The sequence below is a fragment of the Podarcis bocagei genome, assembly GCF_964188305.1.
Source record: "Podarcis bocagei genome assembly, chromosome: 13".
NCBI lineage: Eukaryota > Metazoa > Chordata > Lepidosauria > Squamata > Lacertidae > Podarcis > Podarcis bocagei.
The window spans coordinates 12,864,634-12,880,381 of NC_138138.1; the positions used below are offsets into that span (position 1 = coordinate 12,864,634).

General features: G+C 43.8%; 1 protein-coding gene and 1 long non-coding RNA gene across 2 annotated transcripts in view; one reads left to right on the forward strand and one right to left on the reverse strand.

Annotated features, from left to right (window-relative positions):
* The window catches only part of TANC2 (tetratricopeptide repeat, ankyrin repeat and coiled-coil containing 2), a 202,121-nt gene extending 190,659 nt beyond the window's left edge, over nt 1-11,462 (reverse strand). The window contains exon 1 of the mRNA XM_081166008.1: nt 11,363-11,462. The gene's annotated coding sequence lies outside the window, so the exon portion shown is untranslated. The remainder of the gene's footprint in view (nt 1-11,362) is intronic.
* Nucleotides 1-15,748, forward strand: part of LOC308571453 — a 223,611-nt gene that overhangs the window by 113,067 nt on the left and 94,796 nt on the right. The gene's annotated exons all lie outside the window — the stretch shown is intronic.

Genomic DNA, 15,748 nt, shown 5'->3' on the forward strand with positions numbered 1-15,748 from the left:
TATATTTGCCTGAAAAGGTATAGACCACAGATTTATAAACTCAAGAACCTTAACCCCAAGTCCATGACCAAGCCTCATTCAATAATTATAATGTACTTACTGACTCTTGCCCAGGGTACAGAGTCTATGCTATAGCTGGCATTGCAAATTGAACCATGCAGAATATTACAGGTACATAGACTCTTAATTATAAGTTAAAATTGTTTCTCTGTCTTTAAGATTTACACTTTCTCCGAATTCAGTCAAGAGATGCTTTTCCGTTCAGGTGCAGTGTAAAGCAAGCGTCTACCCAGCAATTAAGATCTTCTCTGAGTACTCGTTAAATGCATTGTAAACTTTGTATGAGAAATCGGGTTAGCAAAAATGGAACTCTACACTGCCATCTGGTATCACAGTGTTATAATACATAAACAACACATATAAAACACTTTTTCTTTGCCAATGTAGCTGAGTCCTGAGGCTAGGCAGGTGGAAGAGTCTTTCCAAAGGCATCCTGTCTTCAAGAATTCAACCCAGGAAAGCTCAATTATTGCCATCTTCACTATTTTTCAAATAAACTGTCAATTCCATGCCGTTTACCTATGCTTATAATAATACTTAATGTGCTGCTACTGATCTGGTTTCATTGCTTTATGGTTTTTAATCTCTATTTAGTATCATCATTTGTTTTAAAATTGTGTTTACTTTTTAAAAAGTAATTTTATTTGTTTTCATAGATGTATAACAAAATATAACAGGACAACTAAACGTAACACCCCTCCATCCCCCCTCCATGCCTTTAGAATATTCATTCCTTTTTTATATTTTCTAACAAGTTTCTCCTATGTTATTCCGTCAAGGTTGTATGGAAGCATCCGTCCACAACAGGGTCATCTTCTCCAGCTAAAGTACCCATAAGTATTTGTGGTCACACCGCTGAATTCTTTAGAGGCTTTGGAGGCTCTTCTCACCAAAAGGGTGAAATGATATTTTAAATAAAGAGATCACAGTATCACAGGAAGTATGGATAATTGCTTTATCTGAGAAACTACGGTAACTAAGAGTACACGCCATGATGCAACTGATACAGACGATTTTGCTAAAATATGACATCACTTTATAAAGTATTCAAATGACTGGCACCGACCAACTGTGCAAATAGATCTATGGGAAAATTTACTGTATTGGTCTTCTGGGGGAGGGGGGAAACCAAATGTTATGCTTATAATTATATTATGTTTCTTAGAAAGCTAATAAAATTAAAAGTATAGATATATATCTAGATATCATAGTTTCTTACTTCATGCCACCACTATTTGAATTAGCTTAATCAAGGACAGTAAACATGTAACTACACAAAATTATTACATCTATTAAAGGATGCATGATGAAAAAATTGCTTTTGCTTTCAGAGAAACCTGCGACAACTTGAAAGCCTTACCTTAAATTCATCTGAAAATGGATGAGTCTCAAAACTACATTGTTTCTTTGAGCAAACCAAGATCCTCAGCTAAGAAGAATTCCTGTTTAAGATGGATCTCCAGCACAAGAGAAGCTGTTGCTCTTTGCAAAACACATTATGTGGGACATAAATAAATAAATATAAATACGATACATATAAATAATATAAATATAAAATATAAATAAATACTGAACTGTGGGATCTCAAAACCAACCAAAGTTATTTACATGCCACAGTGAAGAACCTGCTTCAGACAGCAGGCTGGATACAATTCTGATTAACCCTCCACATGTTTTAACAGTTTAACAGGGCTATTGACCTTCCAATCAGATCAAGCCCAAAGCAGTGCAATTTTTATTCAGTGTGAAACACAACTGAACTGGGAGCCTTCCTGACCAACTGCTCCTTTGAAGCATGGTTTGTATTCACTGCTGTTTAAATTTGGTGCAGAATGCAAGCTGTGTTGCTTGGTTGGATCCACTCAAACTCCCAAGTGGATGCAATCCAGGCCAAATGCAGCAGATTTTGCATTTAGCATCAAATTTAAACAGCACCAAATGCAAATTGCAAATGCAAATGAACAGAAGGGAGAGCCCTATAAGGCTCCCAATTGTTCCTTTGCATCCACAGCTTTACCTGTTCCATATCTAATGTTAATATCTAATGTAATGACACATCAGGCAAATGACAGGTGGACAAGGCTGGAAGAAAAGTGTTGTGACTTATGAGTCAAATTAGGAACCTAGCCTAGTTGGCCAGATTTGGCCCATAGGCCAGAAGTTCCCAACCCATGTTCTATGCCTTGTGAAAGAAAGGCAGAACTTTCCAATATACCATATAAAGTCACATTCCTGCAATCACTGACATAGAAGTTAGTCATCTCAGTTATTCACAACCGATTGATAATGTAAACAATCTCAATTTAGGAAAGAAAATCTGAATACAAAAAAAAGGCTCCTGGAAATATGCAAAGTTGTTATTGTTATTCCATATTATCACCATAGTCTTCCAAAAACATGTTCCTTTATAAGAAGTATTCAACACTGCTGACTTGTCAGGCCTTTCCCTCCACACTCAGTACCAAAGTTATTTCTTTTCAGTTAACTGGAGACAGCAATTGGTCAATAGTACTAGTAGGCAGGACAAAGTACCTGTGCAGACCTAAGGATGTGTACAGGATTCTTGGAGCAGAAAAGCCAACCATCTGTGTGTTCTTCCTGCTCTGCCTTCCTGATAAAAGCAGTCATAGTTAATCTGGTCAAGTTGGTAAGAGGAACGAAAAGGAGTTTTCCACCCAGCCTTAAAGAAGCAGTGTCGAGACTTGGCATCAGGGTTAAGATAGGTTTTCTAGTAAGTACAGTCAAACCTTGGTTGCCGAACATAATCTGTTCCGGAAGACCGTTCAGGTTCTGAAATGCTCGACAACCAGGGCACGGCTTCCGATTGGTTGCAAGAGCTTCTTGCACTCAAGTGGAAGCCACATCAGATGTCTGGGTTCCGAAAAACGTTCGAAAACCGGAGCATTTACTTCCTGGTGTTCGGGAGCTGAAACGTTCAAAAACAGAGTCGTTCAAGAACCAAGGTTTGACTGTACCTAATATTCTATTTTGGGGCAACGTGCTCAAGCATAGGGAGATGTTTCAACTCCAAATTTTCCAGGATTATATGGATTATCTAGACATATTACAATACATCTTTAAATCCAGTTATGGGATGGAAAGTTTTGCTCAAACATTTTTAAAAACAGCTGCACAAGCTAGTGTTGGTTATAGGTTTTAAAGCCCTAAACAGCTTAGGACCAGGTTACCTTAGAGACCTCTCTCTTTGAGAAGCCTGCCTAGGAATTAAGATTAATGTCAAAGACCTTGTTCTGGATACCATTTCAGGAGATTTGGCAAGTGAACAAAAGAGATAGTGCCTTTGCTGTGGCTATGTCACAGTGCCCTGCTAATTGAAATTGCTTAGGTTCCGTCTCTGTGTATCTTTCACTGGAAATTGCCCTTTTTTGCCGGTAGATGAGCCGTATCTGCTCCTGGAAAAAATCTGATTTTACCAGAGTAGCCCATGGCTTGGCTACACTGCAAGTGTATTATTGCAATGTGCTCCATGTGCTCCGCCGACCTAGGGCTTGCCGATCGAAAGGTCGGCGGTTCGAATCCCCGCAGCGGGGTGCGCTCCCGCTGCTCGGTCCCAGCGCCTGCCAACCTAGCAGTTCAAAAGCACCCCCGGGTGCAAGTAGATAAATAGGGACCGCTTACCAGCGGGAAGGTAAACGGCGTTCCGTGTGCTGCGCTGGCTCGCCAGATGCAGCTTTGTCACGCTGGCCACGTGACCCGGAAGTGTCTCCGGACAGCGCTGGCCCCCGGCCAATAGATGTGAGATGGGCGCACAAACCCCAGAGTCTGTCAAGACTGGCCTGTTCGGGCAGGGGTACCTTTACCTTAACCTTTACCATGTGGAGCTACCATTGAAAATACCAGTTGCTGAAAATTGCAGGAGGGGAGACTGCTCTTGGGCTCAGGTTCTGTTTGCAGGTTTCCCACGGGCATCTAGTTGGCCACTGTGAGAACAATATGCTGGAACAGATGGTCTGCCAGCCCGACGCAAGTTCCTCTTACGTTTTTAAAAGTATTTGAAAGTTTCAGAGGTCCAGAATGTCGTGGCCAATCTGTTGACCAGAGCCACTTATTACAACAGTTTCCGTGGCTGTTGGTCTGCTTTTGGTTCCAATCCAAAATGCCCTGAACAACTTGGGAATACGGTACCTTTAGGTCCGCCAGCTGATTATAATCTTCTGGAGACACACTCGTTTGCATTCCACCAACATTTGAGTTGCCTTTGGTTAAAGCACATAAAAGTGTTGTTTTGATTGCCCCACCTAAGCTTTCCTAGAGACGCCTCTATTGTTCTTTCTTTGCCAGCCTTCCAACTCAGTATAAAACCCTTTTTGCTCCATCAGCTTTTCATTTACAGTGGTACCTCGCAAGACGAATGCCTCGCAAGACGGAAAACTCGCAAAACAAAAGGGTTTTTGGTTTTTTGAGTTGCTTCGCAAGACGATTTTCCCTATGGGCTTGCTTCGCAAGACGGAAAGGTCTTGCAAGTTTGTTTCCTTTTTCTTAACACCGTTAATACAGTTGCGACTTGACTTCGAGGAGCAACTCATAGAACGCGGTGTGGTAGCCTTTTTTGAGGTTTTTGAAGACTTTGGTGATTTTTGAAGCTTTTCCAAAACTTTTCCGACACCGTGCTTCGCAAGACGAAAAAAACCGCAAGACGAAAAAACTCGCGGAACGAATTAATTTCGTCTTGCGAGGCACCACTGTATAACATTTTAATCATTCACTTTCACTTTCTATTTTATTTTTAATTGAAATATTCTCAATAAACAAGAATGAAAAATATCATTCTGCCCTTCCTTTCCTCAAGCAAAGTCTAAGAGAAACTTAAAGCATTATAAAGGTAAAGGTAAAGGGACCCCTGACCATGAGGCCGACTCTGGGGTTGCAGTGCTCATCTCACTTTATTGGCCGAGGGAGCCGGCGTACAGCTTCCGGGTCATGTGGCAAGCATCACTAAGCCGCTTCTGGCGAACCAGAGCAGCACACGGAAACGCCGTTTACCTTCCCGCCAGAGCGGTACCTATTTATCTACAGCGGTACCTCAGGTTAAGTACTTAATTCATTCCGGAGGTCCGTTCTTAACCTGAAACTGTTCTTAACCTGAAGCACCACTTTAGCTAATGGGGCCTCCTGCTGCTGCCGCGCCACCAGAGCCCGATTTCTGTTCTCATCCTAAAGCAAAGTTCTTAACCCGAGGTACTATTTCTGGGTTAGAGGAGTCTGTAACCTGAAGCGTATGTGACCTGAGGTACCACTGTACTTGCACTTTGACGTGCTTTCGAACTGCTAGGTTGGGAGGAGCAGGGACCAAGCAATGGGAGCTCACCCCGTCGCGGGGATTCGAACCGCTGACCTTCTGATCGGCAAGTCCTAGGCTCTGTGGTTTAACCCGCAGCGCCACCTGCGTCCCTGAAAGCATTATAATACAAGTGTAAAAAAACAATGCTGAGAATATGAAAGGAAAAATAGAAAGCATCCACTAAAACCGTTTCTACTAAAACAATATATGGTAGAATTAGAACATAAGAACATAAGAGGAGCCTGCTGCTGCTGCTAATGGCCTATCTAGTCCTGCCTCCTATTCTCACAGCAGCCAACCAGATGCATGCAGGAAACCAGGAAGCAGGATTCAAGCACATGCGTACTCTCTACACCTGTGGCCCTTGGCAACTGGCATTTAAAAAACACTGCTGCCTCTAACCAAGGTGGCAGCACTTAGCCATTGTGGCTAGTAGCCATTAATAGCTCTCCCCTCCTTTAATTTGCTGAATCCTCTTTTAAAATCATCCAAGTTGGTGGTAATCACTGGCCTCCTGGGGGAATAGATTCTACAGTTTAACTATGAACTGTGTTAAGAAATACTTTCTTTTATCTGTCCTGAACTCCATATGCTCAAGCAGTAGCAGACCTTGAGGCCTCAAATTTCAGCGGCGCCTTGCGCAATGCCAAAATTTGATGCCCCGTGACTCTTACCTTTCATTCTACATCATAGTTGTGATACCCCCTGTGGTGCTCCCAAGACTCTGAGCCTAAATCCACCTCTGACTTAAGGATCAGAAGCTTTCCTAAAAAGTGAAGTGAAGTGAAGTGAACATGGCAGTAAAGCAGACCTCACATGGGAGTTCCAGAACCATGGGCAGCCACTGCAAAAGCACTCTCCAGTCCAGGGTTGGGAAATCTGTAGCCTCGGTTTTTGAAAACAATCTGTTCCGGAAGACCGTTCAGGTTCTGAAACGTTCGAAAACCGAAAACTCAAAAGCCGACAGCCAGGCCTCAGGATCTTGCACTCAGCGGAAGTTCAACTTCAAAGCATGTTCAAAAACTGAAGTATTTACTTCTGGGTTTACAGCGTTCAGGAACCAAAATGTACGTCAGCAGAGACGTTCGAAAACCGAGGTACCACTGTATTGCTCTCATCAGCTCCAGCCAGCAGATGTTCAATGTTCATGGGTGACTGTTGTCCAGCAACATCTGGAAGGCCAGAATCAGGTTCCCCACCCTTGCTCTAATCCAAACTAAATGTATTTTGGGGGAGGCCACAACATGCAAAGGGGTCTACTCAAGATCTCAGTTAACAACTGGCATAAAATGGTTAAACTATAATCTGCTGAATTGTTAATTGCATTCAAGTCTTTATCTGAATTTTTGTTCACTGCTTCACTCTTTTACTGCTCTCATAACTTTTTAAAACTTCCTTGAGACTTTTTAATGGAAAATGGGGGTAATACATTTTGATGAATATGTTTAATAAATGCAGGTGTAACACTCCCAGTTAGCTCAGGAATGGATCTTGCACTCCCTTCCCAATCCCTCCTTTCTGGAGTGCAAGTTTCCACCACCTGCCTAATTAGGGCTTTTCCTTAACCATAATTTGGAGCTGAGTTCAAACCAGGGTTTGAAATCTTCATTAAGTGGGAACGCTGAATAGCCCTGACCATGGTGTACATCTCTGCCAATGTGATGCTTAATTATAATTAAGTTGTGACAGGAATTCACACTCCAGGGACTGGAGGGAGGTTGCAGTCCCATGGGCTGCTTACAAGTGCTAGGCAAACTGGGAGCATTATGCCTCCACAAGACTCAAACAGAATGAAGGCAGACCTTGGATACTGCAAATTTGTCCAAATGTAGTAGAAATCAGAATCCTTCGTCCTTAACCAAATAAACAGTAACTCACCCTATTATTCTAAGACAGGATGGGACAGAAATCCAAGAGGAGTAATTGTCCTACTTCACATATGAAGAAAAATTACTGATCAAAACCTAATGCTGTAAAGGACAACAAAGAAAATGAAGGTTGCAACCCCTATATCCACTGACTGTGAGAAAGCCTCAGTGAATTCCATGGGACTTACTTTCAAATAGACGTGTATAGGTATGAATTTTGGTGTCTGTCAGATCTTTTTAAAGGTATATTTATCCTGTTGTCATTTTCTATGAAATCTTATTTTCATGTTTCACAATATCTGAAAACATAATATTGGACCTTAATATTGATGTTTTTGCTTTAATTCTGGTTGTCTATGCAAAATCATACTTTGATATTCCAAAATGCATTTTTAGCATGAATAAATGGCATATACTGAGAACAAGTGAAATGAAATGTCAACAAGCGTGATTCATCTGCTTTCCTTCTTTTTTGTGCTAATCTGAAAGGCATACTACTCTAACAGATTAATTTCCCCACCCATTAGTCCTCATACAAAGCCTTCCCTGTGAAGAACTAAAGCCTTAAATATGTCAAGACACACAACATGAATAGTACCATTGAACTAAATATTCACATTCAGAATAGGAGCATATGCACATTCTGTAGTCCAATATTGCAGTAAGATATAAAAGCTACTCATATGTAAAAGCTTAATTTCTAAAATTTCAAAACCTTAGCAATACATTCTACAAAGATGCAATTGGGTGGAACTGAGCCATTTACAAAATGAAAGCTTATATAGAAGCAGACTATAAAAAAAAACCTCTCAAGACCAAACTGTTCTAATGGTTGCCTTTGCACCCAAACAAGTGTACCGAAAATCTGAAGTTTCAAAAATCACTATTTGACAAACAGCAAACCAAAGAAAACCAGTGAGATGTTTCTGTACATGTTCTGTAAGGCATAGTAAACAATTTTTCACAAACCACCTCAGACATTTCCTATAGTACAGTGCTATGGGAAAACTGAGTTAAAGATTCTTCTGGTTTTTGTAACAACAACACTGCTAAATAAGGCTCGCAGTCCTGAAATTATATCATTACCCAAGGATCCACCAACATAAAATTGGTATCCCAACAGGAACAGACATGAAAGTAATTCAGTGGTTGGCTAGCACAGAATTGGCCAGTTGTATGACTAGAACCTAAACTTTTCTTCACCTTTCTCAAGACAGTGAAATCAAGCTAAACATAAGGTAAAATTAAATTCTGGGGAAAATAAATAAGAATGGCATCCAATACATTTCCTTCTAATAGGCCTTTATATTCCAACAGTTTTAAGGACATGCAAGTTTAATTTTTTTAAAATGATATGAAAGTAAGGAATAATACTTTATTTCCCTAACTCCTGCCACAAATGACAGCCCAATAAATGACAAATTCTACATCACAGGATTTTCTAGTGGAGCCCACCAAAGCAGAATTGAAAGTAATGTTTCAAACTCCTAGGCACCAGCATCATATTCATAGAAAATGGATTAATTCTCAGCATTTCCCCCAAGGGACAGTAGAGCTCCCAAACAGTGTTGCTTACAACATATGCAACACAATAATTTCAAATAGTGGCATCTATCAAAATTAGACGATTAGATGACACACAGTACAAGCGGGGGGACCCTTCTTGAAGTTTGGAGAATTAAGCAGCCACTATCATGGAGGCTCAGTGCCACAGACCATCAGAAAAGGCAAAGAAGCCCAAAAGGGTATGCATCTTTACTCAGAAGCAAGTCCCACTGAATTTAATGAGGCTTATTCCCAACTGTCTTAACTCCTTAGTATCGGGGGGGGGGGGAGTAAGTATTTTCCAAGTGAAAAATGAAAAATGTAAAGTTGATAATAAGACAAACAAAAACAAAATTGAGGAGGAAATTGCTGAAGCTATCAAAGCTAGGCATCATTTCAGTGGAATTTACTTCTGGGGGGAAAGGGATTCGTCCTCATTTTTGTATATAGGTCACACTGTTTGAGGAAGAGTAGTTGACCATGATTCTTGTAAAGTTAAATAGTAAATACATCCATAGTAGCACTTTTAGTACATAAATGTTAAACAGCAACTCTTTTCCCTTCAACCATAACAAGCCAATATATCCTTTTTCCTCTGTTAATACAGTTTTAGTGCTGCTCTGACTGAAACAGGTAATAATATTAGACTGGTCTCTACTTTCAGTTATTGTGTGTGAATTATTTGACTCCAATACAAATACTGGCCACCAAGTTTTGAATTCAGATTTCTTAAAATAATTACTAGTTTCCCCAATATAATTGGTACCTCATCAGTAATACTGAAAGCGGACTTTCCCGCCCTCCACACACCAGCTGGGACCACTGTAATCGCTATACCACATCCAGGCTTATGAGTATGAATGTTGTATAACAAGCACCTTTTGTCACCCTGATATCAACAAGTCCTAAAGAGACCCACCCCTCCAGTTCGACAACAGACTGCCAATTCAATATCACCAGGCTATAATGCCCATTCACCCTACAATACCCATATGGACTCAATGTCTCTACCTTCCAGCCCATGGCGGAAAGATTTCACATACTCTTCATGTCAATATACCCTCTGTTCTCTATACATGGCTGACATCATTGTTCAAAGGGCTTCATGCCTACACTGGTACATCATGGGATTTTTCTGCTCCCTGCCCCCAATCTACACACAACCCGTAGTAATAATGCAGTGCAGGCATCACCCCCACTCTGAACACACACACACCCAGGCTGATGTGACACAACTCTTACATATGCAGACTGAACGAAGATGTTCGCCCCCCATGGCTCCCACATTCACATCTCTGTCACCCAAAATAAAAAGCAAGGTACCACAAACTCCTGCCCCACAAGATTAATACTTGTCAGCAAATTCCACTGCCCCATAAGATACCACAACCCCTTCCCCTTTTGAGTCACTGAGATGATTCATGCCACCCCCATTCGCCTGTAATAACATACTTCTAACTAAGCACAAAACACACAAACACATACACCGTGCAAGACCAGATGACCTCAGACCATCGCAAACTGGGATGGCGGGGAGGCGAAGGAGAGAAAGGATATCAGCAGCCCAGGATATCCTCCTCTTCGCAAAACACGCTCCCAAACAGCAACATCCTCCTCCTCCCAGTCCAAAACGCCACCCCATTTTCGCCCCCGATCTAAGAATTAAGACAGTACGTTCAGAGCGTGTGCTTTTCACCTCAAGCGACCCTGCCACGACTAAACCCGGCCGGCCAAGTGACCTCCCGCAAACTAGCAAGGTATGGTTATTATTATTATTAACATACCACCTATAACTTTACGCGTGTAGCAGGAGCATCGCTAATGGCAGCCGGACGCGGATGCGTGTCGGGCCGGCGCGCGAAGGTGCGCCCGCCCGCCCGGGAGGGGAAGGACGGAAGGCATCTACATAAAAGCGATGCCCAGCCAGCATCCGCGCCCGCACGTCCCGCGTGTGCACGGAGCTCGCTGTCACGCAACCACTCCTTCAGACGGCGCGGGCGACCTATCCCCTCCTTCCACATCGAGGCTGTGGAGCGATAGGGCCAGCTGGGAGGAGGAGGGGGAGGGGGAGACGGTGACAGAATCCCACTTTCCCCCGCCTGGGTTACACCCATCCAGCGCCCACCCTGCTCCCCCCCCCTTTTCCCCTCTCGCCAATCCCACACTCACCTCCTGAGGGGCGTCGGGGTGGGGGCGTGAGTGGGGCGGGGGGGCGTCCGGCTGCCTCCGGGGCGCGGCAGCTCCACCTCCTTCCCTTCCTCTTGCCCCGGAGGGTTTCTTTTTCTGGGGTGGGTGGGGGTGAGGGAGGGGCTGCGAGGCGGAGGGAGTGGGGAGCCTTCCCTGCCTCCCTCACCACATCCCGAAAGCGACGAGGAGGAGGAGGAGGGGCGGCTGCCTCCTCCCTCCACACAGACACAAGCCAAGGCGAGGAGGGGGCGGGGAGGCGATGCTGCTGCTGACGGGGGGGACCGTGGAGGGGATGGCGGCTGGACCCCCCCCCTCACAACGCCCGCCTCCTCAGTCAGTCAGTCAGCCCGGCCGCTTTTGTTTTGGTTCCTTCCCCCCCCCCTCACAACACCACACACACCTCACCAATCAAGGGAGAAGCAAATGACGAGATAGTGAGGAGGAGGAGAGAGTGCGCGCACGCGCGCCACCCTCTTCCATACACACGCCCGCGCGCGCGCGCGGCGGCGGGGTTTGGGATATAGAAAAGGGGAGGGGGTCGGCGGCGGTACCGCCTCGCGCTTCTCCTGATCCTTATTCTTCTTCTTCAGGGCTACCCCCCGCGCGCATGCGCCTGCCGCGCACGCGCCACGCGCCTGCCAGGGCCGGGCGGCGAGGGGCGGCTGGTGCGCGCGCACTCTCTCCCCGTTTTCCCCTCGGGGAAAGGAGGAAGGAGGGGCGGCGGCGGCGGCGGCAGCAACAGCAGGAGCCGCAGCTGATTGCCAGCGCACAGGTGGTGGGTGGGGTTAGGAAGCGCCTCCCTTGGCTGGCCGGCGCGGGTGCGCGCGGGACGGGAGGGGGGGTGTGGCCGCTCGGCTTCCTCCCTTCCCGGTCTGCGAGCCGCCGCCCCCCCCCGCCGCCTCCCTTGCACGTTTCTCCCGCTCAAGGCACGCCCCTGACCCTTCAGGAGTAAGGGTCTCCATCTCTTGAAATAGAGCGGGGTGGGTCTTCACGACCCGGGGATGCTCCCTAAAGGAAGAGGGAAGGAAGCATTGCCATGAATAGGGGAGTGGGTGGGTGAGTGAGTGGGTAAAGAGGCGTACCTGGGGGTTGGGGAAACCAAGTCTCTCTCTTCCCCCCCCCCCAGGAGCGGAAAAATAGCCCCTCGGTGACGTGTGTGTGTGTATTGATGCTCCTCTGCTGTCATGGGGCAAGATCAAACCCTTACTCCTTACGCTGCGCCCTCACTCCCCATCTTGTCATTCAGGACATTTCAAGTACTTGGGAGACATGAAATGTCCTAATCTCTAATGTGCATATTGTACTAAAGTGATTTTTTTTCAGGGGGAGGCACTGATACAGCTCCGTTGCCAAGAGTTCCAGTGGCTGCTACAGGTTCCGTGGATGATTTTAGATGAAAGTTTCCTTTTATTCTCTGCCGTCCATTGTAAAGGCCTTTGGCTATATACAGTGGTACCTCAGGTTACATATGCTTCAGGTTACAGACTCCTCTGACCCAGAAATAGTACCTCAGGTTAAGAACTTTGCTTCAGGATAAGAACAGAAATCGTGCAGCAGCGGCAGCGGGAGGCCCCATTAGCTAAAGTGGTGCTTCAGGTTAAGAACAGTTTCAAGTTAAGAACGGACCTCCGGAACTAATTAAGTACTTATCCCGAGGTACCACTGTATACAATAAAAATGATTGATTGACTTGCAAAAATAATTAAAACTAGTTATTAACTTCTGTGCCGATCTACCTTGAAGTAAGCCCCATTGGACACAATAGGACTTGGGGACAGTGGCAAGGGTCACTTTAAACAACAACAGCCCTGCAACACTTACCTCACCTAAGGATAAATTCAAATGTGATGATAATAGGCAATTAGAGATAGCACAACTTACCACAAGCCATTGTTTTAAGCAGATTCTGAACAAGGAAATAGTTTTGTTGAATGCACTTCTAAGGGCACATCTGTGCATAACCCTCTCAGTTCAGTGTTTCAACTGCTAAGCTGGAACTACAATAGGTACTATTAACTAGACCATTAAAACTGGCACCTTATTGGCTTTGGGTCATTCCATTTGTTTCTACCTAATTCAATAACTATGGTAGCACCAATTACATTTAGTAAGACTTGAACATAAGGTTGATACTTTTGCCCACTGATGGTGCTGTGGCGGGTTTTGGTTTTTACATAAGGATCCATCTTTGCATGAGCATAGCTAGGATTTATGTTATGGGGAGCAGGACACTTAAATGCCATCATCCTCTGTCTGGGTCTGTCCAGCAGATTCAGAATGAAATGTCTCAACAGTTGCTTTAAATTATTTCCTTTTGACCCCAAACGCTGAGAAAAACCTGTCAAAATCACTGGTCATTTGAAAACTAAGAAGTTACTGACGCGATTGGTCCGTTTGCAGAAGCCTGTTGCTCAGTTGAGCTATAATGCCCAAAACCCAAGTGACCTCAGCGATCATTTCAATTTTGAATATTCTGATTATTTCTACTTTTAGTTAACTATTTTTATTTATTTACTTGATTTAGGGGGGGGGGCAGCTGCCACTCTGCCCACCAGATATGCCCAAGCTTCCTTGGAGAACTAAGTTTGCTACTGATATATAGCATGAACCTAGTCTACTATATTCCACTAAAACGAAAGCAATGTCAAAAGAGCACATATTTTTCCTTCACCAGCAGTGCCCACATGCCTTTAAAAGACTGCAGCAGATCGTAGATACACATCTTTATTTCTTGCCTGCAACAGAAGCCAAGGCCTGAAGGGGGGGGGGGAATAGGACAGTGCAGTCTATATAATTACATTGTTTGGTTAAGCAAAGCGGGACACTCCCTGTGTAAACTGCATGCAGGAAGCAACACATTCTGTAGTGTCTCATGCTGTACACAGCCTGCCTTGAAATATTGTCCCATATACCACCAAGAATTAAACACTATATTTTTTTTACTATTGACAGATCTTATTGAATTCTTTTGCCGTGCTGAATTTAAGTTTTTATAGGTCGCCATCTGGATGACAACAGAAGGAAATTTGCCCTTGAAATCTGAATGGCGTTATTTTGGATGCTGTATGTTTAACAGTGGTTATTGCAAAATAATAATAATGATGATGATGATGATGTCACCTGCTTGTTCCACACTTGCATTCAAATGCTGGAATTAATCTTTGCACCACAGTGCTGTTTTAGTATACAAGTCACGTTGAGCTCCAAACATGGTACTATACCACTCTCAGAGATCCAACATGTGATAGGCTCATGAAATAACACAGATCTGTCAACAGCATCTGGGATTCCAGGGTTGATCATGCATCAGCCTCTCCCAAAATAGCCATTCTGAATGGATCCCACTGTGTTGTGATGGGGAGGGGGAAATGGCTTTTTAAAAACATAGTAAACTTAAGGTAAAGTTAGATTGCATTGAAAGAAACTCAGACTTTTATGTTGCCTGGTTGCATGTGCCACAGAGCAATTAAAGTGTGATGAGGAAGCAACTGATCTATGAGACACCAAGAAAAGTAGTGTCCACCAAGAAAAGTAGTAATATTAGTTAAGAAGCATCCCAAACAATTAGTTTGTGTCACCCTGTAGTACACCTGTAAGAACAAATAATTTAATTGGACCCTGGCACAATTTCATAAAATTCTAATGTATCTGTGGTAGGTAAATAGATTCCCTACTCTATTTCCTCTGAGACATCAAAAAACTGCCACAAGAGCAAATGTTAGGCAATTTGGATTTACGTGTCAAAATTTCCCTTCAGAAGACATAACAGGCGAGTTTTCACTCAGGCTGAGACTTTGAAAGTTACTGTGTCTGGATGCTCCTTCAGAAAGATTGCGTTGCTCTCTTCTGTTTAATTGGGGAGCAAAGTTTCATTAGATGAAGCCATTGTTCGGTATAATCAGTGGACTAGCATAGCAAGGAAGTGATAACTTAAAAAAAAAAAGAAATAAAGAGTATACCTGTGATAACATAAATAAGCCAATTAATAAATTAAGTGAAAATAAACTATTGATAGGCTGAGATCTCAGCCCAGTCAAGCTCCTTTTCCTTACCTGTACTCCTCTTAACAGAGAGGCAGGATGGATCAATCGGATAGAAGGAGAGAAATTGGGGGGGGGGAGAGAAAAAACTGCTACCCCCTGTCATGCTACTTTGAAGTAAAGCACAACTTACCACAGGAAAGCAACAGAACACACATTATGTAATAAATCATTTGTGAGTAAGAATCCCCATAATACCTGGGAAATATTGGGTGGATATATTCAGAAATAGTTCTCAAAAGCATCACTTGAATAAGACCTCCTGAACGTTGTTATGTATGAATTATGCCTAAAGGAACACCATTGGTAATATGGCTGTTGTAATGGCAATGCAAGCCTTGAAAGGAGTGTAGCTGAACATTCACAAGTTATCATCATTAATAAATGTGCAATTCCCTGGTTTATGTGGGATGTGACACATAGAGAGCAGTCAAATACAACATTCCTAGAGTGGACATGAAAGGGGATGTTTGCTCCAGAAAACTTCCTGTTTCCTCCTGAGCTGGGGCAAACTTCCTCTGCATGTGACTAGAGGTGGGCGTGACCTTACCTGCCCAGGTATCAAAAGGGGCAAGGCAGGCACCACACTCTCCTCTTCTCCATCTTGTTTTTGACTAGTGAGCAGCAAGTGACTGCCTGTCTGCAGTCACTGGGACTAACTCCCATATGGGGTAGTTCCACATGTATATACTTTGTAACACAAGTCTGCCTTCAGGGATCCATCTGTGAACTGAATGCGTGAGTAA